The sequence below is a fragment of the Lemur catta genome, chromosome 6 (assembly GCF_020740605.2).
Source record: "Lemur catta isolate mLemCat1 chromosome 6, mLemCat1.pri, whole genome shotgun sequence".
NCBI classification, from domain to species: Eukaryota; Metazoa; Chordata; class Mammalia; order Primates; family Lemuridae; genus Lemur; species Lemur catta.
In genome coordinates, this window is record NC_059133.1 from 58,434,769 (window position 1) to 58,460,987 (window position 26,219).

The 26,219-nt window shown below is 39.6% G+C and overlaps 1 protein-coding gene across 2 annotated transcripts in view; it reads right to left on the reverse strand.

The window, feature by feature from the left end:
* SPATS2 (spermatogenesis associated serine rich 2) overlaps window positions 1–25,904 on the reverse strand; it is a 102,381-nt gene extending 76,477 nt beyond the window's left edge. Inside the window, exon 1 of one of the 2 annotated variants that reach the window (XM_045554998.1) lies at window positions 25,649–25,904. The gene's annotated coding sequence lies outside the window, so the exon portion shown is untranslated. Of the gene's footprint in view, window positions 1–6,923; window positions 6,944–25,648 lie in introns of those variants that run through there. The other variant, XM_045554999.1, reaches the window with a different exon arrangement.
* Window positions 25,905–26,219: the final 315 nt, after the last annotated feature.

The window sequence follows — 26,219 nt, forward strand, 5'->3', positions numbered from 1 at the left end:
CAGGCTCATCATTGGACTGTAACTGCATGGCAGAACTTGAGCAAAAATCACTTAGCTAAGTCCAGTTAACTTCCAAAACCAGGAGATTTTTATGCCGCTAACTTTGGAGTGGTTTTATTCCTTAGTAATAGACAACGGCAACAACATGCCTGGAGACCCCAGCCTAAGATGCTGGGAGGTCAAACACAGCCTGTTTTTCTATATTACCAACTAATTAATATCAAACAAAAGCTTTATGCTCACCCAGCTCCTTCCTCCTCTTCCCCCAGCTGAAATGTTTGATTTGACCATGGCAAGAGATATTTTTATGATTTAAAGTATCTTATTTAAAATTTAAAAGGATTGGTTTAACATTTATCTAATTACAGCATGATAAAATTACTGTAAATATCTAAATTTATACCAGTCTAACTTTAAGTGTTATTTGAAATCACCTCTATAATTATTTATATACACACACACACACACACACACACACACAGTGTCAATGGTTTACTGTTTACTAGCACATTATTTCATTTATTTTACAAATATTTAAAAAATTATTAGTTGAGACTGGTGGTTATGCTACCTCCTCTGCAGCATAACAATAATTTATAGTGTTTTAAAAAGTGTTTATAGGGCCAGGCCTAGTGGCTCACACCTGTAATGCTAGCACTCTGGGAGGCTGAGGCAGGAAGATTGCTTGAGCTCAGCAGTTCAAGACCAGTCTGAGCAAGAGCAAGAGCAAGACGCCGTCTCTACTAAAAATAGAAAAATTAGCTGGGCATCCTGGCGCATGCCTGTAGTCCCAGCTACTTAGGAGGCTGATGCAAGAGGTTCACTTGAGCCTAGGAGTTTGAGGTTGCAGGGAGCCACGATGACACCGCTACACTCTACCCAGGGTGACAGAGTGAGACTGTCTCAAAAAAAGAAAAAAAAAATGGTTATAACAAGGCACTGTGGCTCACATCTGTAATCCTATCTGTAATCCTAGCACTTTGTGAGGCTGAGGTGGGAGGATTTCTTGAGCCCAGTCTGAGCAACATAGAGAGACTCATATCTACAAAAAATAGAAAACTTAGCTGGGCATGGTAGTGCATGCCTGTAGTCCCAACTACTCAGGAGGCTGAGGCAGGAGGATGGCTTGAGCCCAGGCATTGGAGGTTGCAATGAACTTTGATGATGCCACTGCACTCTAGCCTGGGCAACAGAGTGAGACCCTGTCTCAAAAAAAAAAAAAAAAGTAGTTATACCTGCAGAACTAAAATAATCATCACTAATATACACTAATCACTATCTCTAAGGTTTCTTCATTTTTAAATGCTGTAAGTTTGGAGAAAATAAACTTTTTGCATTTGAAGATATATAATTCAACTTGTTTTAGATCACTGGCAGAGAATTTAATGTTCTAACTCTTCTTAGAAGAGAAAATGGAATTTGATTTTCACATATTATAAACATGGTTAAGCCCAACTTCTGTAGAGAAACTAAAACAGCTGAGCCAAGAACTAATTGGCCCCAGCAGAATGGCAGAAAGTACTCTAGAAGAGGAATAGCAAGGAGCCCTGAGGTCAAGGTAACTTACCTCTGAAGGAGTAATTACTTTCTCCATTGTGTGAGCATTTCCAACTAGACATTTTGAGGAAAAAAAGCCTTAATCCTCTAAGCCACCAAATAACTAAAAGATCTTAAATTATTTAGCAGCGGTTTAATTAACCTTTTTTCACTTTTTCCTAGACTGCCAAATGTTTGATTTTTTTAGCAAGTACCAAGAGGAAAAAATCCAATGAAATTATAATTAGTTTGAGAAGAAATTTTAAAGAGGAAAATATGTGTTCTGCTTTAGATATAATTCTTTGAATACTGAGTAATACAAATACCCAAGTCTACTTGATGAAGAGAACTATTCTAATAAGCTTTTATATTACTACATTAGATGGGTAACTAAAATGAAAGACAAGGTCAGTATGCAAAAGTCTATTTTTTTTAAGAGACAGGGTTTCATTCTGTTGCCTAGGCTAGAGTACAGTGAAGCTCACTGTAGTCTTGAGCTCCTGGGCTCAAACAACCCTCCTGCCTTAGCCTGCCAGTAAGCAGCACTACAGGCATATAGTAACCACACTTGGCTAATTTAAAATTTTTTTTTTTCAGAGATAGGGTCTTGCTATGTTGCTCAGGCTGGTTGCAAACTTTTGGCTTTAAGTGATCCTCCTAACTCAGCCTGCGAAAGTTCTGGGATTCTAGGTGTGAGCCACCAGGCCCAGTGGCAAAAATCTATGTAACCGATAATGTGGCACATTTTAAATATCAGTCTAGGCTCTGAGTCCTAAAAGCAGACAGTCATCCAATCTGAGGGGAGGAAAAAGGTTCTCTCTTGCTCATAGGGCAAAAATTTAGGCCCTATACAAATTTTGTTGTTTTTTTTTTTTTTTTTTTTTTGAGACAGAGTCTCGCTTTGTTGCCCGGGCTAGAGTGAGTGCCATGGCGTCAGCCTAGCTCACAGCAACCTCAAACTCCTGGGCTTAAACAATCCTACTGCCTCAGCCTCCCGAGTAGCTGGGACTACAGGCATGCGCCACCATGCTCGGCTAATTTTTTTCTATATATATATTTTAGTTGGCCAGATAATTTCTTTCTATTTTTAGTAGAGACGGGGTCTCGCTCTTGCTCAGGCTGGTCTCGAACTCCTGACCTCGAGCGATCCACCCACCTCGGCCTCCCAGAGTGCTAGGATTACAGGCGTGAGCCACCGCGCCCAGCCCAAATTTTGAAATAAATACATGTCACCTCCCTCAGGAAACCCACAACTACCTAATTCCTTCTTCCTCATTCAAATGTTCTAGTCCTGGCTGAGCGTGGTAGCTCATGCCTGTAATCCTAGCACTTTGGGAGGCTGAGGTGGGAGGATCACTTGACGCCAGGAGTTTCAGACCAGCCCCAGTAGAAGCAAGACCCAGTCTCTTCAAAAAACAAAAAAATTAGCCAGACATGGTGGCACATGCCTGTATTCCCAGCTACTCAGGAAGCTGAGGCAGGAGGATCATTTGAGCCCAGGAGTTTGAAGTTACGGTGAGCTATGATAACATCACTGCACCTCAGCCTGCGCAACAGAGAAAGACCCTCTCTCAAAAAAAAAAAAAAAGTTCCAGTCCCTCAGTAAAACTAACTTCAAGTGTCAGAAACAAACTAAACTCATTGAACTTAGTCACATTAAAAAATAAATATATGGTAGGCCCTAACCTTTCCATGAGAGAAAAGATTATGAACTAAGTATAATACAATATAATGGGAAAAATGCTGGTTTCCTGAAAAAATACTTTTAAGCTCTACATCAAAGAGATATGAGTGTTTTACTTACCACTGTATTCCCCAGCATCTAACACAGGAATAAACACATTGGTGGGCACTCAAAACTTTGCATAAATGAATAGACGTTTTGCTTTTATCTCTCATGTAAGAAATATGCATTCTAGTTCCAGCCTATCAGTAACTAGCTATGTAACCTTGGGCAAGTTACTTGATCTCTCAAGCTTTAGCTTCCATTACCCAACACAAAATGAGGTCAAGTAAGGGTTGGGGAGGACTAGATCCTAAGCCTCACGAAGGCAAGGACCTTGACTATCTTATTCACTTTTGTATCCCAGTGTCCAACAAAGTACTTAGAGTGCATTCAAATATTTATTGAACAAAGCTTCTTTTGGCCCTGATTCTACAATTCTTTACCATTTGCTTAGATTATATTTGTTTTCCAAACATACAGTATATAGTCCAACAAGAAGTATATAGAATATGGTCCAACAAGAAGAATTAAGATTCCTTCTCTGTATCAGCTGAGCTACCAGTAAAGACCTTTTAAAGGTAAAATACTTTTAAAAAGCTTCTCTACCTCTCCATACAGGTGCTTTGCATAACAGTGATACTATTCATCCCTTAGATGTAGCTTTTATGATTTCTAATTATTTCTAGTTACATTTAATGTATATATGTTTAAAAAATACTGCTATTAAAAATGAAAGAAATATGTAAAACAGTCAACTTCAATTACTTGAAAATTTTATATATGTTACCTTCACAGGTTTGTTACAAGGGAGCAGATAAAAATTATATACATTAAAGTTACTGGCAGTGGTTCACTCCTATAATCCTAGCACTTTGGGATGCTGAGGCAGGAGGATCCCTTGAGGCCAGGAGTTCAAGACCAGCCTGAGCAAGAGTGAGACACCATCTCTACAAAAAGTAGAAAAATTAGGTGGGTGTGGTGGCGTGTGCCTGCAGTCCCAACTACTTGGAAGGCTGAGGCAAAAGAATTGCTTGAGCCCAGGAGTCTGAGGTTGCAATGAGCTATGATGACACCACTGCAGTCTAGCCTAGGAGACAGAGCAAGACCCTATCTCAAAGAAAAAAAAAATTAAGAATAAAATACATTTATTTTGGTCTCACCCTGTGCTGGAAATGGTGGCTATAAGAAAAAGTAAGCTATCATTTAAACTCAAGTTTCTTCTTGAGAGAGACAAATATAAAGAATTAATTATAATACAGTATGATCAGTGAAATGAATACAGACTTTGAATTCTGACAATTGGGTTTGAATTTTGACACTGATACTTATTAAGTGTCTCACTTTAGGCATTACTAACATCTCTGGATGGTTATTGAAAAGATTATATATAAATATGTAAAGCATCTAGCACAGTAGATTGCACATAGGAGATGGATGGTGGCTAATTATAATCTTTATCCTCATACATACACGATACTATGAAATCATAACGACGGGCTAGACCAGGTGCCAGCAAACTTTTTCTATAAAGAGCAAGATACCAAATATTTTAGGCTTTGCAAGCCATACGGTCTCTGTTGCAACCACTCAAATTTGCTGCTACAGTGTGAAAGCAGCAACAGACAAGACAAAAAAGAATGAGCTTGGCCGTGTTCCAATAAAAGTTTTTTTATGCACATTGATATTTGGATTTCTTATAATTTTCATGTGTCACAATATATTCTTCTTTTGATTTCTTTCAACCACTTAAAACTGTAAAAATCATTCTTAGCTTGCAGGCCATATAAAAACAGGCAGCAGACCAGATTTGACCCATGACCAGTAGTTCGATAACTCTCAGTGTACAGAAACGTTGGAGATGAAGACAGTGATTAGAATAGATGATTCTGTTTCCTGTTGCCCTGGATAAAATAAGGTTTGGCAGCTGGAGGGGCAAAGACAGTACACCTGTGGCTATTGGACACATAACTATCCTCCCCTGTTCTCTTTGCCTGACTAGTTCCTGCTCATCTTTTAGGTCTCTGTTTAAATGTCACTAATTCACTAACTCCAGAACCTGAACTCTTTTTTTTTCTTGCTCTGTCATCCAGGTTAGAGTGCGGTGGTGTTATCATAGCTCACTGCAACCTCAAACTCCTGGACTCAAGCAATCCTCCTACCTCAGACTCCCAAGTAGCTGGAAATACAGGTACACGCCAACATGCCTGGCTAATTTTTCTATTTTTAGTAGAGACGGCTCTTGCTCTTCCTCAGGCTGGTCTTGAACTCCTGAGCTCAAGTGATCCTCCCTCCTTGGCCTCTCAGAGTGCTAGGATTACAGACGTGAGTCACCACACCTGGCCAGAACCCTTACTCTTACCCTCCTACCCCCATCTAAGATTAATCTGATGCTTTCACTACAGGCTTCCAAAGAACCCTGACAGCTTCTATCATAGCATTCACCAGATTAAATTGTAATTTTGTGTTTAATTGGCTTCTCTACTAGACTAAATCCATGTAAGCAGGAACTTGTCTACTTGCACAACATGATATCCCCAGAATCTAGCTCAGTGTCTGGCACATAGTATTAATAAGTGCTAGTAAATATCCACTGAAATGAATGAAGCTAGCAATAGAGCCTCATGTTCAGCAACAGCTCGTCCAGGAACTTGTCAGAACACAGATTCTTAGGCAGGTTCCCTCCTTCCAATAAGTACCTTACCCTCCCAGGACACAGGTCAAACTCTTTTCCCCATTCTAACTCCTCTTTTTCCTTGGTCAGATTTAAGGAATCTAAAGGTAATCATCTCTAAAACTTCTTTCCTCCCTTCCCTTTTCAACCCTTAAGCTGAGCCCCCCCCCCCAATTCCTTATTCACTGTTGTGAATTTTATGTGAGAACTGTTTTGTATGGATGTGGGGTTTTTTTTCTTTTTAAAGCTATATTTAGCTGCATGGTGCAGGCATAGAGTAGACAGTTGCATTTTTTTGTTTTTAACATGTCATTAGGGAAAGTTTTAAACATACAAAAGTTGCCTTGCTGTGCCTTTCTGTATGGTGGGTTTACTTCTAATTTATATTCTCGTGTAATTTCTTGGCTCTATGTGGGACCTTTAATGGACTATCTATCTTGGGCTTATTTCTCTTTTCTAGTAGTATGCAGAATAACGGTGCATCTTGCAACTGATGGTATCAGAAATAGCAATACAAGCATGTTATTTACAGAAATGGAGATAAAAGCGTTAACTAAAAAAGCTAAAAGTGCCTCTGAAGAAAGGGAATAAAGGGGGGCCTACTTTTTTTTTTAAAACAAATTTTACAATCCTATTTGATTCAACAAACCATATACATATATGACTTTGATAAGAATGAACACTAAAGCCTAAAGAAAAAAAAGAACTAAATGATTTTTGAGAAAGAAATCAGGAAAAAAGAGAGGAACATGTATGTGGAAATGGGAAAAATGCTGGGGTCAAAGGTGGGAAGCCCTTGAGTCTAGCAAAGGCAAAATAAAGAGGAAGGACAAAAACAAAAGAAGAAAATCTAGGACAACTTTGCAAGGACTGGAGACAAAGCATGCTAAAACAGCCTAAGATAGAAAAAATCAAAATTGTCAGGCTGTTTTCACTGAAATTGCCGGAAACGGTACAGAAATAGACCTTTTCAACTGAGCTCCATATTACCTAATGCACATCTCCACCTGGATATCCCACAGGAAATTCAAATTGAACATGTCCCTAGTTAGAAAAAAAAAAAAAACGTAAATCATTTTCTAAAAAATAAAAAGGTGGGTGTAGTTTTTTTGTATTTGAATATAAAGGATTAAAAGTGTATGAGGGGGAAAAAAGAATATCCATTATCCAGGTAAATCTCCCAACAATCAATACAATTACCCAGATTTCCCTTGTTTGAAAAATTAACATGTTTCAATTAAATTCATCCATTCCCAAGCCTGCCATTCTTCCTACAGTGCCTAGGTGGGTGGCACTACTCAGTCTCCCAAACAAGAACCCCAGGAAATGATATAAGATTCCTCCCCTTACCTATCTTCATCTAATCCTGCCTAACCTATTTCTTTTGTTTTCCTTTTTTCTTTTCTTTTCTTTTTTTTTTTTTTTGAGACAGGGTCTCACTCTGTCACCCAGGCTAGAGTGCAGTGGTGTTATCACAGCTCACTGTATGTAACCTCAAACTCCTGGGCTCCAGTGATCCTCCCGCCTCAGCCTCCCGAGTAGCTGGTACTATAGGCAGGTGGCACCACCATACTCGGCTAATTTTTCTATTTTTAGTAGAGATGGAAGTCTCGCTCTTGCTCAGGCCAGTCTTGAACTTCCTGCCTCAAGTGATCCTCCCACTTTGGCCTCCTAAAATGCTAGGATCATAGGTGTGAGCCACCGTGCCCAGCCTCTATCTAACCTATTTCTAAATTTTCTTGAATTTATCTTCTTCTCCAACTACCTTATACCAGGACTTCCATCTCTTCCATGGATTACAGCAATAGTTCTGTAATGTTCCCACCAGGCCCTCAGGTGAGCGGGAGCACAAAGCATTAAGGAAAATAAAAGGCCAGAGTAACTAAAGTAGGAATGGTGCCAGATAAAACTGACAACACAGGCACTAAAATGTAAATCAAATAAATGATAACTATGTTGGGGATGGATTATTAGAGACTCAAGAGTGGAACTTGGGGGGCTCACTTACAAGGCTATTAACACTAATCCAAAGCTGAAGCCAAATGATACACAGGAATATCTGAACCAGAGAGATCCCTAAATGCCTAGGAGTTGCAGAGAAGTCTAGGCCACAAGCCATGTGTCCAAGTCCACAACAAGTTAGAAATAAGCATAAATTCAAGAAACACAAAGGACTGCTCCATCCATGAAATCAGAAGCACAAACACTCAGCACAAACAACCAGTGAAGCAAGCCTTGCACTTGGGTCTAGAGACAGGAAAATTTACCTGGAAGAAACTGGATCTTAGGCATGCACCATTCCCAGATATGGGCTCTAAATTCATACTATACATGTGATGCAGGAACCCCTCAAGCTGACACTTTATCATAAATAAGATTCAGAACTAAAGAATGAAATGGACCACAGTAGAAGCAAATGAGAGCTATGCAGTAGGGAAGCTTCTACAATCTGAGACACATAGGACTTAAGTTCAGGGTTTAAAGAAAAAACAAACACATAAAGACATAGATAAACCTCCCATAAGGAAATCAGCTTATGCAGCAATGAGAGACTTTGTATCCCAAGAATAAGAAGTAATATGGTGAGGCAATGGAGATATGGGAAATCTTGTGCACTGTTGGTGGGAATGGAAAATTGCACAGCTGCTAAGGAAAACCGCATGGAGGTTCCTCCAAAGATTAAAAACAAAAATATGACATGAGCCAGCAATCCCACTTCTAGATATTTATCCAAAAGAACTGAAATCAAGATCTTAAAGAGATATTTTCACTCCCAAGTGCATTATTCACAATAGCCAAGATGTGGAAACATCCTAAATGTCTATCAACAGAGGAATGAATAAAGAAAATGTAGCATAAACATACAGTGGAACATCATTCAGCCTTAAAAAAGGAAATTCTGTCATACGCTACAACATGGATGAAACTTAAAACATTATGCTAAAGTGAAAAGAGCTAGTCACAGAACAAATAATGTATGATACCACTTATACAAGGTATATAAAATAGTCAAACACAGAGAAACAGAAAGTAGAATGGTGATTGCCAGGGGCTGGGAAGAGGGAGAAATGGGAAGTTGCTATTCAGTGGGTATAAAGTTTCAGTTATAAAAGGTAATTAAGTTCTAGAGATCTGTTGTACAACATTGCCCCTATAGTCAACAGTACTATATTGTACAATTAAAGATTTGTTAAGAGGCCAGATCTAATGTTAAATGTTCTTATCACCAAAAAGAAGTCATATAACAATTTGAAAATGACATTCTAGAAAACACAGTAGTGTTTCCCCTAAGATTAGGAAGAATACAAGGATATCTTTGTTTACCACTTCTCTTCCACACTGTACTGGACGTTCCAGCTAGTCAGGCAAAAAAAAAAAAAAGAAATAAAAGGGATCCAGGTAGAAAAGAAAGAAGAAGCTGAGTGTAGCGACTCACAACTGTAATCCCAGCTACTCGGAAGGCTGAGGTGGGAGGACTGCTTGAGCCCAGGAGTTTTGAGGCCAGCCTGGGCAACAGAGCAAGACCTATCGCAAAAAAAAAAAAAAAAAAGAAGAAGAAAAAGAAGAAAGAGGGAGGGAAGGAAGGCAGGGAGGGAGGAAGGGAGGAAGGGGGGAAGGGGAGAAAAGAAAAGTAAAACTATCTTTATTAATAGATGACATAATCATCTGCATGAGGCTGAGCCCAGTGGCTCACGCCTGTAATTCCAGCACTTTGGGAGGCCAAGGCAGGAGGATCACTTGAGGCCAGGAGTTTGAGACTAGCCTGGACAACACAGTGAGACCCATCTCTACAAAAAAAAATTTTAAAGAGTAGCCAGGTGTGGTGGCACAGGCCTGTAGTCCTAGCTACTTGGGAGGCTGAGGCAGGAGGATAGTTCAACCTCAGGAGTTCAAGGCTGCAGTGAGCTATGATCAAACCTCTGCACTACAGCCTGGGTGACAGAGTGAGATCCCATCTCTGAAAAATAAAAAATCTGATGCCTAAATTGTGGTCTCTAAATACCATTTCCTAATAAAAGAAATCAGGACTCCTTAGAGAAAAGGCTTATTCCAGGTCTGTGGATGAAAATAAACAGATGAGCCTGGGTTATTTTCTTGTGCCATAAAGCAAGAAAGCTATCAAAGACCACTGGGGTCATACCAAAAGGACAAAGGAGGCAACTTAAACGGATTCCCACTGAACTGAGATGAAACAATACGAACATCAATAAGAATAATGTCTATAGTACCTGAAACATATTAAATACATAAAAATCCATTAATTCATAATCATACTCTAACACAAACAAACAAAACTCATTAGTCACTTGTGGAGGTTAGTAAAGCACTAACTCATTTCATTATTCTAAATACTGACAAAGATAAAGAACGAAGCATTTATTCTGCCTCTCCTATACAAAACATATTTCAAAGTAATCAAAAAGTTAATGAAGGAAAAAGTTTTCTTTATAGAAGAATAATAGAATTAGAAAATTCTATTTTGCAAGCCTTAATAAAAGAAAGAATAGATCATCAATGGCTGCTAAAACTATTCCATGAAAGGCTGATGGAGAACTTTTAGAAAAGGATCAATCATATTGACAATACCCAAACCTACTGATCAAATGTAGGGAGTGAGAAGAATAGAGGAAACTAAGAATGGAAAAAATGTTGACAATTGCTGAAGCTAAATGAGGATACATAGGAGTTCATTATTGTTCTTTCCACTTGTGTGGAATGTTGAAAATTTCTACAATAAAAAAACCAATTTTAAAAAAAGATACAAGGGCTGGCTGGGTGGCTCACGCCTGTAATCTCAGCACTTTGGAAGGCTGAGGGAGAAGGATTGCTTGAGGGCAGGAGTTCAGGACAAGCTTGGGCAACTTAGCAAGACTCCGTTACTACAAAAAGGAAAAAAATTTAAAAACTCAGCCAGGTGTGGTGGCACATGCCTGTAGTTTTAGCTACCTGGGAGGCTGAGGCAGGAGGCTTGCTTGAGCCCAGGAATTGGGGGTTACAGGGAGATATGATCATGCCACTACAATCCAGCCTGAGTGACAGAGTGAAACCCTGTCTCTAAATTAAAAAAAAAAAAAAATTTAAATAAAAGAAAAAAAAAAGGATATGAGCAGGGAGCAATGGACAATGGTACAGACCTGTAATTCCAGCTATTCAGGACGCTGAGGCAGGAGGATCACTTGAAACCAGGAGTTGGAGTCTAGCCTGAGCAACAAAAGGAGATCCTATCTCTTAAAAAGAAAAAATGATATGAAGCAAATTGGCATAATTAAGGTAATAAGACAAAGTACTGGTAAGTACACAGATGTTCCTATATTATTTTCTATTTTTATCTGTGTATTTGAAATATTTCACAGTAAGCATGATTTAAGGTAGAATTAAAATACCAAACAATAAAAACAGACTGGAGCAGAGAGAAGGAATATGATTTAAAGCATTCTAAGGTTCTTTTATTGTTCAGGAAAGCAAAGATATTAATCTTAGACTTCAGTAAGTATTCATGTTAAAAATGTAATGGCAGGCTGGGTGTGGTAGCTCATGCCTGTAATCCTAGCACTCTGGGAGGCCAAGGCGGGAGGACTGTTTGAGCTCAGGAGTTCGAGACCAGCCTGAGCAAGAGTGAGACCCCCGTCTCTACTAAAAAAATAGAAAGAAATTATCTGGACAACTGAAAATATATTTTAAAAAATTAGCCGGGCATGGTGGCGCATGCCTGTAGTCCCAGCTACTCGGGAGGCTGAGGCAGGAGGATTGCTTGAGCCCAGGAGTTTGAGGTTGCTGTGAGCTAGGCTGACGCCACGGCACTCTAGCCCAAGTAACAGAGTGAGACTGTCTCAAAAAAAAAAAAAAAAAAAAAAGTAATGGTTAACTACTAAAAAGAGAAATAGAATGTTCAACTTAAAACTCAGAAGAAAAAAGGACTCCATAAATACAACAGAAAGCAAATAAGTGTGGTTAAAAAAAAAAAAGTATAAACTAAAATGGCAAAACTAAATCTAAATTATCAATAAACACATTAAATATGAAAAGATTAAACTTATCAAAAGACAACCAGATTTTTTTTAGATCCAACTATGTACCACTTACCAAGATACACTTAAAACAAGGTAAGCCAGAAAGGATGAAAATTAAAAAGATGTTAAAAAATATGCTACACAAATATTAATCAAAAGAAATATTATTCATTCATTAATATTAATAACACACAATAAAACTTAAAACAAAACAGCCAGGCATGGTGCTATGTGCCTATAGTTCCAGCTACTTAGGAGGCTGAGGCAGAAGGATCACTTGAGCCCAAGAATTTGAGAGGAGCCTGGACAATACAGCGAGACCTCAACTTAAAAACAAAAAGACTTAAAGCAAAAATCATTCATATATGATCAAGAGACAGCCCACAGGATCCATCTAAACAGAACCCCTTACATCCAGAATAAGATAACCCTCCTCACCATGGACAGATATCTAAGGAGGTGCAAGTACTTTGAGTAAGAATGCCCTTCCCTCCCTGCCAACACTCCTATCGTCACCTCTGGTATCCGCCTGCTCTCTATCAGGCCTAATCTTTTCACTTTCTTCATCTCTGTTTATGCTGTCCATCAAAAGAAGCCCCAGACTCCCAGATCGCTCATCTCCCATCTTTTAACCCCCACACAGTTCTGTACATCTCTGGCTCTGTTTCCACGTATCACCCATCTCTCTCCAAATTTTGATACCCCTTCCTCTGTGCCTTACATTTTCAACATCTTCTCTGAACATTCCCTTCAACTTCTTGCTCTAACTGAAAACCTGAATCTCCTCTGAGGCCATATTGCCCTCTGCAGCCTTAAAGTGGAGTAAGTTATCTTTCCCATACCCCTCATACTGCTGGACCTGGGACTGGGGTAAGTGTCCTTGTTCCTCACAGATGCTTCCAAATCAGTCTCTCTCCTTCTTCCCTAAAAAAAAACCAAAAAACCCTGCTTTGAATATCCTATGAAAACGCTATTACCCATTATTTGGCTTACTGTGACTTTGCACAACACTACTCGTCTTAAGTCTCAGTGATTTCACAAAAATGATCTTTCCAACAACCCTACCTCTCTGAATTCCTGTATCAGTTCTTTAAAGTTCTCACCTCCAATAATATTGTCCTTTCCCCACTCAGCCCATGATCATGCCCCTACAATCTCAATTTTTGTATCCCACTGACAATGACCTAGTATCTTTGTAGTTCAGTATCTCACATACCCAAACTCTAACAGCCTTTGCTACCACCAGAACGTTCAATCCATCTTTTCACTTTCTTTTAGCCACTTCATGTCCTCCCTTCCCTCCTTACCTGGTTTAAATTCCAAGTATATTATATAATTGCTTATACAAATACCCTCTTTTCCCTTGTCCCTCTCCTGCTTTGTTCTATTATCTTGGCAAAAACCCCTCCCTGGTTAAATCCACTCCAGATATACACCCCTGCAGCTGAATGTGGCTGGAGGAAAAAGGAGGAAAAAAAAACATACTGACTGATCTCACTTTAAATTCATGACCACAAACCTCAAGGGGCCCTCAATGCAGCCTGGCAATCATACATTATTTCCCTACTGCAGCCATTCTCCCATTCTCTTAAACAATTTCACACCTTCTCTCCAAACAAACCTCCACTCCTCCCCACCCTCACTCTCAGCTGAGCACTTTGTTTTCTACTCCACTAAGGATATTAAAACAATAAGAAGAAAACTTTCACAAACTCCCACTATCAAATCAATCTACCTACCTGGTAGGTAGGTTTCAGATATATTTTGAAGATGAAATCAACAGAAATTGGCAATGTATTTGATGTGAGGTAAGAGGAAGAAAAAGGAATCAAAAATGACTTTTAGGTCTTTGCTCAAATACTACTTTCTCAATGAGGCCTTCCCTTACCACACCTGTACCTCTCTGTCTCTGTCTGTCTCTATCGCACACACACACACATACACGCACACGGTCTCACATGCTCACACAGTCCCAGTCTCTCCTTTCCTGTTTTTTTTAATTTTGGGTTTGGTTTTTGGTTTCGGTTTCTTGGCAATACCAGTTATCACCATATGAAATACTAAACATTTCACTCCTTCACCTAATATTTGCCTTCCTCCACTAGAATATAAGCTCTATTTAGGCAAAGAATTTTCATGCTTCATTCACTCCTGTGTAGCCGGCACATAGTAGGTACTCAATAAAACTTTATTAGGAACAAAATGAATAAAAGATTTTTGGCATGAATAAATGCATGGATGGTGGTATTGTTTACATAGAAAAAGAAAAGTTTTAGGGTGGGAAGAATCATGGTCTCTGCAGGAAGGAGCTCATCTAATGAGAAAAAGATACTAGATTTTATATGAAACATACACTTACAATACATTAGTATTCTACTATTTGTTAATAGATAAAAGCAAAACTGCATAACTAATATAGTATGATCCCATTAAGGTGGTCTCTGCCAGGTTTCTTCACTGTAAAATTTGTTTTTCTCTTTCCATACACTATTTGTTAAAAGCAGTCACTAAAAGATCCAGCCTACACTCATGGAGAAGGGAATTAATATAGAAGCATACTTACCATATACATACATACTTGCACACATAAACACATACATACATGTTTCTGCACCTATACAGAAAATGTTCTGGAAGGAAAAATACTAATCTGTTAGCCTGTGGGGTAAGAACAATACCCCAACAGGGAATGGGATTAAAGAGAGGATGGGGAAACTATGACTTTTCACTGTATACATGTTTTATAATAAACATATTACTTTTATACTTTAAAAAAAATAAGGTGCCAGGTGCAGTGGCTCATGTCTCCAATCCTAGCACTCTGGGTCATTTGAGCCCAGGAGTTCAAGACCAGCCTGAGCAACCTAGCAAGATCTCATCTCTACAAAAAATAGAAAAATTAACCAGGTGTGGTGGCATGCACCTATAGTCCCAGCTACTCAGGTGCCTGAAGCAGGCATATTGCATGAGCCCAGGAGTTTGAGGTTGCAGTGAGCTATGATGACACCACTGCACTCTAGCCAGGGCAACAGAGCGAGACTCTGTCTCAAAAAAAAAAAAAAAAAAAAAAAACAAGGCAACAATTTGGCAGCATTCACCAAAATTTTTTTTTATTTTATTTTTTTATTTTTTTTGAGACAGAGTCTCACTCTGTTGCCCAGGCTAGAGTGAGTGCCGTGGCGTCAGCCTAGCTCACAGCAACCTCAAACTCCTGGGCTTAAGCGATCCTACTGCCTCAGCCTCCCGAGTAGCTGGGACTACAGGCATGCGCCACCATGCCCAGCTAATTTTTTCTATATGTATTTTTAGTTGGCCAGATAATTTCTTTCTATTTTTAGTAGAGACGGGGTCTCACTCAGGCTGGTTTCGAACTCCTGACCTCGAGCGATCCACCCGCCTCGGTCTCCCAGAGTGCTAGGATTACAGGCGTGAGCCACCGCGCCCGGCCATCACCAAAATTTTTAAAAGAGCATATCCTTTTACCCAGCAATTCACTTCTAGCAACCTAAAGAAACATTCACACTTGTCCAACAAGAGGCATATAAAAAGTGTTCATTGAAGCATTGTTAGAAACACCTACACACACACACACACACACACACACACACACACACACATCCATCAATTGGGAAATGATTAAATGGTATACGTGTATTATGGAATAAATACCATACAGAGGTTAAAAGAATAAAGTGGCTCTGTATGTACTAACATGACAAAAATCTGAGACATATTTACTAAGAAGAGAAAATCACAGAATAATACATAAAATATCGAAGACAACTATACAGGCCAGGCATGGTGGCTTATGCCTGTAACCCCAGCACTTTGGGAGGCAGAGGCAGGAGGATTGCTTGAGGCCAGGAGTTCGAGACCACCCTGAGCTACATAGAGACTCCATCTCTATTTTTAAAAAAAGGGGGTGGGGCGAATCCAACATAAAAAAATATACACTTTTAAATAGGTATGTAGGTATGTAGCTGTAAGTGGAACAATCTGAAAGGGCACACACTAGGCTTGTAAGAGAGATTACCTCTGGAGAGAGGAATGATATTAGGCGAGTATTATTTGGAAAGGGCAGGGTTAGGGATCAAGGTAAAGGGGACCTTTTGCTTTACACTCCATACATTTCCATAATGCTTGAATTTTTTTCAATATTTATAAATTACAATAAAAGATAAGAAGAAAAAAAGGCATTTCATAAACTATAAAAATTCTTCTATCAGTACACAGTATCTCTGGAAGGATCTAAGAGAAAGTGCTACCAGTGATTACCTTTGGGGAAGAGAACTGGGAGACTATTTTCACCATTTACTTCTGTACCGTTCAATTTTGTTTGCTGTGTGCATGCACTGCTTTAAAAAAATTAATGTGCATTTTTTAAAAGTACGCTAGGATAAGTGCTACTATTAACATATGTAACAGATCTACACCCAAAAGGAGCGTTTGTGTCCACCTGAGAGAATTCAGTAAGCTTGAAGGGTCACCGACTACTTAGAAGTCACCACAGGCAGATTTCACAGAATGGGTAAAGGCACAGAGGTATCACGAAAGACAAGAGAGTTCTGGACAATGCTGGGGAGCACAGGGAGAGAGGGCCTGCAGGAAGGATTTGAATAATCACTAGTTCCGGAATGCAAGTACTTCCCATTGTTTATTCCAAGAAAATAACCAAATTCAGACTTGCATACAGCTTTCTCAACGTTCTGCTTAAAGCTACTGTAATGAGCATGTCTACCTATAAACCTGGCAGAATATATTCATTAGTACAAGATGGTTCAATCCTGACTAGAAGGTAAAATTCTAAATTAATAATTGCTTTGATCTCCTGTTTTCATCTATCTTCTTTTGACCACCCCATAAAGCCAAGTTACGATAAGCATAAAACAATGATAATACATAAACTGTATACCATTAAATATAAAAAGTAGGCTTCACTGACCCAGTTTTCAAAAATTTCTGATTGTGGCATTTACAGCAAATATCTCCTAACAGGGGAGAATGAAGAAAGATGATCTAAATCTCAGCTATAACTAGATGGCACTACTGCTTTGTAGTGCTTAGGAATGAATTAAACAGTGATGATAAACTGATTTCTGCCAAAGATAAACTGATTTTATGTATACGTATTATATTACTAATTTCTCGATTTGGGGGCACCAATTAACATGATGACTGCCACACTAGAAAAAAAATTTTTTTCCTTGGGGCCATGGTGTTTTATTACAAAAACAGAATAAAAACTTTGAAAACAAAACAATCCTAATTTAAAGAAAAATTTGTTATTTTTTATTGTTTTCTGTTCATGAGTTATATGCAATATGAAAAATAGTTCTCTCAGCTCCCAAGGTGAAGAGACATTTGAGTTATATATGCTTCACGAGGCCCTGGGCTCAAAACCAGCATGAGTTAAATACAACTCACATGGTAGTTAATGTGTTAAAAGCAAACAATAAACATTGACAGAGTCAAACCTCTGTTGATAATAAATATATTAACAGGTTTTGTTGCATCTCCACTCCTACTTGGAAAAGCTAGGCAAAATTTCCTTCCAATTCAGGGCACATATAGCAAAAATAATTATAATTATAGTATAACCTAATATTTATTAAGTTCATACTATATGCACTAAGTATTTTATAGCCATTAAAATTCAATAGTCAGGCCAGGCACGGTGGCTCACGCCTGTAATCCTAGCACTCTGGGAGGCCGACGCCGGTGGATCCTTTGAGCTCAGGAGTTCAAGACCAGCCTGAACAAGAGCAAGACCCCGTCTCTACTAAAAAAATAGAAAGAAATTATATGGACAACTAAAAATATATATAGAAAAAATTAGCTGGGCATGGTGGCGCATGCCTGTAGTCCCAGCTACTAGGGAAGCTGAGGAAGGAGGATTGCTTGAGCCCAGGAATCTGAGGTTGCGGTGAGCTAGGCTGATGCCACCGCACTCTAGCCCGGGCAACAGAGTGAGACTCTGTCTCAAAAAATAAATAAATAAGTAAAATAAAATAAAATTCAATAGTTATAATTCAATAAAAGGACAACCCAATTTAAAAATGGGCAAAGGATTTAAATAGATATTTTCCCAAAGAAGATATACAAATAGCCAACAAGCACATGAAAAGATGCTCAACATCCCTAGTCATTAGGGAAATGCAAATTAAAACCACAACAAGATACCACTTTGCACATAGTAGGATGGCTAAAATCTTTTTAAAAAGAAAAAAAATAACAAATGTTGACAAGGATGTGGAGAAATCAGAACCCTCATAAATTGCTGGTGGGAAAGTAAAATGGTACAGTCACTATGGAAAACTATGGTGGGTCCTCAAAAAGTTAAATATGGAATTACTATATGACCTAGCAATTCCACTTTTAGGTATAGACAGAAAAGAATTGAAAACAGGTATTCAAACAAATACTATACATGAATGTTCATAGCAGCATTATTCACAACAGCCAAAAGTAGAAATGATACAACTGACCATCAATAGATAAATGGCTAAACAAAATGTGATATATCCATACAATGTGAAAGTATTCAGCCATAAAAAGGAATGACAGTGATACATGCTACCATGTGGATGAACCTCAACATTATGCTATGTGAAAGAAGCCAGACACAAAAGGCCATATATCATTCCATTTATTTGAAATATACAGAATAGGTAAATCCACAGAGACAGAACGCAAATAGGTGGTTGCCAGAGATGGGGGGAGGGGAGAATGGAGAGTAAATGCTCAATGGGTATGGGGTCTCCTTTGGGGGTGATGAAAAAGTTCTGGAACTTTTAGATAGAGGCAATAGTTGCACAACATAAAACGGTTCATTTTATGTTATGTGAATTTCATCTCAAAAATAAAACCCAACAGTCATGACAAGTAGCAGGGGTTACTACGCCATCCATTTCACAGATACAGAAACACAAGTTCAGAGAAATAAAATGACTTCACCAAGTCCACAGAGGAAATAAGTAGAGGAGTAGAGATTCAAAGCCAGATTTGTTCACCCAATGGCTTGTGCTCTTAACTAACATGTTATACAGCTTCCCTATTTTAATAAGAAATTAAAAGAAAAATACTGGAAATATTATACCTAGAAATATAACTACACTATCAGTGTTGGCTTGATCACAACTAACACCATTCAGCAGATTCACATTTCAGGTATCAAAAACTTCAAGTGTCAAGAAGGTTAATAATTTAACTTGGGGCTATTTCACAATGAAAATAATTAGCCAGTAGAGTGTGAAAGGATTGTGTGTTCTCAGCTTTATTGCCCAATCAAAAATATGATCATGTAAAAATTGAATATAATCTTACTGAAGTGTTAAGATTTCAGGTAACAACAAGTAATCAGATGAAAATACCAAATATCTCTTCTTTTTCAGAAGCTTTTTCTACTTCACTGGCTAGATAGCCAAACACACATTTTGTAATCATTGTTGTTGAATTGTTTCCTATGCTCCCAAATTACAGTAACATCACATAATATCCTATAGTCTAAGTTACAGGATTATCATAACATTATGGGCTGGCAAACTAATGACAAAAGTCAAATATCAACTTTTAAAATTCCTACATAAAATACAACTTTTGAGTAGTGACAGAGATTACCCACTAATCCTTGTTTAAAGCATTGTCAGCTTAAAAAGAAATTAGATAACCGTCTCAAGAAACCTAGTTGTGGGCCGGATGCAGTGGCTCACACCTATAATCCTAGCTTTCTGGGAGGCCGAGGAGGGAGGATAGCTGTAGCTCAGGGGTTCGACACCAGCCTGAGCACAGTGAGACCCCATCTTATATTTAAAAGGAAAAAAAAAAAAAAAGAAAGAAAGAAACCTAGTCCAAGGTATATTCTGTATATTAAAAAAAAAAAAAAAAAAACAAGGCCAGGTGTGGTGGCTCATACCTGTAATCCAAGCACTCCGCAAGGCCGAGGCAAGTGGATCATTTGAGCTCAGGAGTTCAAGACCAGCCTGAGCAAGAGTGAGACCCCGTCTCTACTAAAAATAGAAAAGAAATTATATGGACAACTAAAAACATATATAGAAAAAATTTGCCGGGCATGGTGGCGCATGCCTGTAGTCCCAGCTACTCAGGAGGCTGAGGCAGGAGGATTGCTTGAGTCCAGGAGCTTGAGGTTGCTGTGAGCTAGGCTGCTGATGCCAGAGCACTCTAGCCCAGGCAACAGAGTGAGACTCTGTCTCAAAAAATATAAAAATAAAAAAATAAAAATAAATAAAAACAGAAAGAAACCTAATGTGTACTGACTAGTAAGATGTAACAGAACATCAATTTCAGTCTAACCTAAATGGCTGACACAGTTCTGTGGTGGTTCTGTACCACCTATCACTCAAGTACAATAGTTTGGCTTCCTGTCATCCCATATGAGTCATAGATAAGTTTCACTGTTTTCATCAAATGTGATGGAGCCTCTTATGATGAGATCCTTATGGGGCTCATGCAGGTAGGCTATGAAGGCAATTTACTATAAAGATGTAACAAGATAACCAAACAAGGTAAGAAGAGTTATTTCTGCCACACACTAACACACATTTTGAATCAATGTTAACAGTAGGCTAGGAAGAGCAAGCAGTGGGCTAACCACATTGACAAGCTATAATCAGAGACCAAGTGGATAACTTAAGGAAAATTACTGTTCTACTACTGAGGGTAGCCTTAAAACAGCAGCAAGTCATTTAAGATAGAAAAGATTGCAGGTCTTACAAATTGGTCTTTTCAGTCCTATCCAACTCAATAGGAAATATTATCATTGGAAGCATCTTCAAGTACAAAAGATACATTCACTCATCTATCTTGACTCATCCGCAATCATATAATGGCCTCATCGCAAACCTCCTTCTCCTCAGTCCCAATACATTTAGCCAACTCTAAAGAACACATACACACACTCTCTCTACAACTAGTAATCATGTCATCTTGTCAATTAAGTGATGTAAAAATCCTCCTTACCAGTAATGCAAAGTTGTCATTTAGGGTTTGGATCAATAAGAATACCTATGTAATTCTTGGAGATTCCCAAAAACCCGCAATCGACTTGGGCCTAACCACAAATTAGTCATTGGACAACGGCCAGAGAAAAGTCACCTTTAAGCTAATATCTATATCCTCAGACCCTGCAGAATGTTTTAAGGGCCTGGAGCTACTACAGAATCTGTGTAGAAGATGATGTATATTTCAGAAACGCACTCCCATAGGTTGTCATGGTGGAGGTGAACATGGAGAGGGAATGCTGGCCTCTGGCCAATCCTTAATATCCAGCAACCTAAAGTGTTTACAAACTTCAAATATTTAGAAATATTTCAGAACTAATTCAACTGACTGGCAGTTAGCCTGGGTTTCAGGTAGACCACCTGCAAGGTAAGCATGGGCTCTCGAAGTCTCCCATGAGACTTCCAGAAAATGGCATGTGAACCTGAAGTCACTCTGTAGCCCAATGATCTCATGAAGCAAAATGCAGGGATAATTAACCTCCATGTGACATTTAGAAAAAATGAAATGGGAAGTTAGATCCATCCTAAGGGACAGTTCACTGCAGCTATTTCAACCTATTATATTTGGCATTATGGGAGAACTCATATACTGTATATGGGGGGAAAGAAAATGGAGTCAAACAAATGACTTCAATCGATTTTACTTCCTGTTCTGTCCATGTATTCCAGGTACCTGCTTGAAACATTTAAAGCATATGCCAGGCATTCAAACTTTTTTCAATGAAGAAAAGATACAGAAGGTAAGCAGTAACCAGCAGCTCATACATGTAAAACATTTTTAAATGAAAAAAGTACCCTGAATTTCAGAGGCAGCAAAGTGTACTAAAAATGCTCTACACTATTGACACATTTTTCATAGACACAGAGTGTTCTTAAGATAATCATCCACATTTGCAAGTATGAGTGGAAAAAACTGTGTATAACAAATGGTTCCTTCCATACTGGATACATGAAAACTGGGTAAAACATTTCCTTTTGAATCATTTCTACTACAAGTATTCTGTTAGCAATACAGGAAAAGTCACTAGAGGAAGCACCATCCCTCATATATAAGGCCAAGTGCTATCTTTAGGTGAACACATAATAAAGCCACCATCTAAAGGTAGCCAAGTTTCCTCAAAAAACTAACCACAGAATTACCATATGATCCAACAATTCCACTTCTGTGTATATACCCAAAAGAACTGAGAGCAGGGACTTGAACAGATATTTGTACACAAATGTTCACAGAAGCCTTATTCACAATAGTCAAAAGGTGGAAGCAACCCAAATGTCCACTGAAGATGAATAGATAAACAAACTATGGTGTATACATACAATGGACTAGTATTCAGCCTGAAAAAGGAAATTCTGACATAGGCTACAACATTGAGGAATCTTGAAGACATGCTAACTTACATAAGCCAGATACAAAATAGTAAATATTACGTGATTCCACTTATAGGAGGTGACTAGGGTAATCAAATTCATGGAGACAGAATATAGAATGGTGGTTGCCAGTGGCTGGGCATGGAAGGAGAAATGAGTTATTGTTGATTAGGTACAGAATTTCAGTCTGGGAAGATAAGAAAGTTCTCCAGATGGATGGCTGTGTTGGTTGCACAGCAATGTGAATGTACTTAGTGCCACTGATCTGTATACTTAAAAATAGTTAAAATGGTAAATTTTCTGTTATATGCATTTTACAATAATAATAAAAAAAAAGTAACCAAGTTAGCCAGGTGCTGTAGCATGCGCCTGTAGTCCCAGCTACTGGGGAGGCTGACGTGTGGGGATACTTGAGCCCAGGAGTTTGAGGCCAGCCTGGGCAATGGGGTAAGACCCCATCTCTAAAAAAAAGTAAAAAAAAAAAAAAAACCCAAAAAAGTAACCAAACAAGAACAATGGTCAAACATTTGTGGCAAAAACGTAACAAGAAAAGTGGAAGGGTTTGTAATAGGCAGGCTTCACTGTCATCCTCCAGAGTCTAGATGACGTACCTTGAAAGACAAGATCTCAGACTAGAAGTGATAGATATGCTATTTTCATGTTGTTGCAGATATACACTAAGCAACCAAGGAAGGTGAATTACAGTCTACAGGAGATCATTTGCTAATGTAAGGCATGGACTCTCCTTCCTAACAATTAAATCAGAGAAATACAAGCATTCCTTCCAGGTCCAATAAAAGCAACAAGACTGAAATAATCAGTTTTACTTCTAACAGAGAGGCAAGGTAGATCTGAGTGACTTTTAGTCCCCAGCTTTAATATGGTGGCCCTACAATGGGAAACTGCAAGCAGCAATTTAAAAAATAGTATATACAAACTTCCTTCACTGCCGTTATTGACTTTATGCAAGTTACTTAATCCTCTGAGCCTCATCTGAAAAATGAGGATAATACTAACAACTATCTTATGAGGTAATACATATAAAGCACACTTACATATAAAGCTTACAAAAATGCTCAACAAATGAAAATTCCCTCCTCTCCCGCCATTCACTAGTATCTGTAGCCTGATCAGCCTCCAGGGGCTATGCTGATGTTTTGGCCTGTAACTTGTGGCTCCTCCCTCAGGCCCCAGCTGCTTCCCTCAGTTCTAGCTGTTTCATTCCAGGTTTCTAAGAGGATCCTATCTATATTTAGAGGTAATGCTAGTACCAACCGTGGGCTCAACAGGTGCTTGGAGGGCACTTGAGCACTGAGCAGTTTTCAATTTTTTCCAGAGTTAATTGGTTTTGGCCCCACAACTGACTATCTTGACTTTTACAAGTAAGAGCACCACGTATCATAGTACTTCAGTGGCACATGCCTGAACAGAAAATTAAGTGTGCTCACAGAACAAATTCTTAGCAAGAAGATGTTTTTAACCCTATTTCCAGGACCCCAGAAGCTTTGTTAAATCACAGGAGCAGTGAACCTTCCATAAACTCTACAGATGTAGCCCAGTAACCCAACTGTCATCTAAAACACTGTTACCATATCAGACCCAAGTTTCAACCAGTTCATGCTGCTTTACTACAACCAAAATGGCAATGGAGCAAGAAAGAACCATGGGGCAGTGATGATTTAAAGAAGGTACCCAATAGAGCTGGGTCTAAATCCAGCTTTATTATTCACTAGCTGGGTGACTTTAGTAAATTATTTAACATCTTAATTTACAAAAGAGGAAATAATTGTGAGGATTAAATGAGATAATACATGCAAAAAATCTTAGCACACTGAAAGAGGTCAATAAAGAGCCACATTATCACTAATGAGGACACTGCACTCACTCACTGCTTTGTTCAGTTTTCATAATATATAACAAAAGTGACAATTTAGGTCATTATTTGTGGACCTTTATAAAGTAGCCTAATGCTACCATCCAAGAGAAATATAAACTGATGAATGTCCAAAAATCTTAGATGAGTCAGCAAAACTTAATGCCAAACAAATAAAAAGCTAAACATGGACTATATATGAACACAAAATGGTAACTACAATTTCAAAATCAGCAATTTTCTATCTAGTACCATTCCAAATTTGGTCTGAAAATCCAAGTATTAAGGAAATGCAAAGATCCTAACTCCAGAAATACTTTCTCACAATATTCTCACATCACCTTAATTCAAACTGGGAAATACGAGGCAGCCTGATAATTTGAAGTCAGCATCAAGAAATAATTTCTTAAGGCAGAACCCTAACTCTCTCCTACCAGCATAAAACCAGTAGCAGATGGTACCAGAACATTTCTCAGTGAGAAATTGCAATTCTAACAAACTACAGATAACTTAGATTTTATCAATGCTATGCATTACCTTTTGGTCCAAGTAAAAGCAAATATACAAGCTCTTGATTCTCCCCCAAACACCCTGAACTCTGCATTATCACTGACCTAACTCAAAGCAAGATATTTTTGGTGATCTATCCTTTCCTGCTTCGTTAACCACAGGTAAATTACATAAAGCAACCTTAACAGAGGGGAAATAAATTCTACAGGTATGCTTTATCAATTAAATGGACTATAAATGATACTCAAATTATTAAAAGAATGACCTGTACTCCTTAGCAGAGGGACAAGATTGAGAAAGAACCACTTTCTCAATAAAGGAACCCAATTATCTTGGATGAATGAGGAGAAAGATACCACTCTAGTCCACCCATCCTATACTCTCTGACTGGATCTATCTTTCTGCTTTAATTCAAGCCCTAACCACTTCTATTGTATGTCTCTGCCTTATTTTCCATTCCGTTTCCAAGAATGCCCTTCTATTCCTTATTTTCAAATCCCATTATTGCCCTCAAATCCTACGGACCTCGGGCACCCACGCAGACGACCTTACGCATCCCCACTGCATTCCCAATTCGTTGTACTTCTCATCCCAAATGATCCCTTATTTCATTCTTTTCCATCTCGCTTGTTGTTTCTTAAAATCCAATACCCCACACACGCTCACACAGAGTGCCCCCTCACTCCATTGTTTCCCCGGCCTATCCCTTTGGAAACTCCCAACTCGGACCCGTGTGCCTTGCCGGCCGCGCTGACCCTAGAAACCTTCCACCCTCTGGGCACTCCTAGTCCCAAAGGTCTCACGTCCCCTTCTTCTCCGTCCCCCAGCCCCCAACAACTGCCCCCACCCCCTTTTCCCTCCCTCGAATCCGATCTCTGTACCTCTGTGCCCCTCTGAGCCCCAGCCAACCCCTCCACCCAGCACCCTCAGCCTCACCTAAAGCGGGCCCCCGCAGTCGCCGCGTCCCCCCAGTTCCGGGCTCTACGTCCCAGACGCTCCGGGGTCTGAGAAGAGGAAAGGAGAGCCTCCGCCTCCTCCTCCTCTTCTAGAGCCGCCGCCGTCGCCGCCGCCGCCGCGCTCCTCCCCCAGCTCTCCTAGAGCCGGACACCGCCCCGCCCCCACCGCCGCCTTCCGGGCTTCCCTCCCGGGCCGGGTGGCAGGCAGGGGATCACAGCCGCGGCTGGAGGGCCGAAGTGCTTGCCGATCCACACCGACCCTCGCCGGGGCTCGAGCTGCGCGCCCCGCCCCGGAGCCCTCTCGGGCGCGTGCGCGTCAGCCAGCCAGCGCGCAGGGCGCGTACTCGCGCCGGCGCGAACCCGGCGCGCCGACCTCGAGGCCGTTGTAGCCAACGGGCGCGCGAGCACAGCTCGAGCGCGACGCAGCCCGCGCTCTGGAGGCCGTCGAGTGAAGAGGCGCGGGGTGAGGGGCGGGGTCCGGTCGGTCGGGTGACCGCTCGTCTCGGGCCCTGATCCCTCGCGTCTCGCACTGCCCTCCGGCTCGCGCGCCT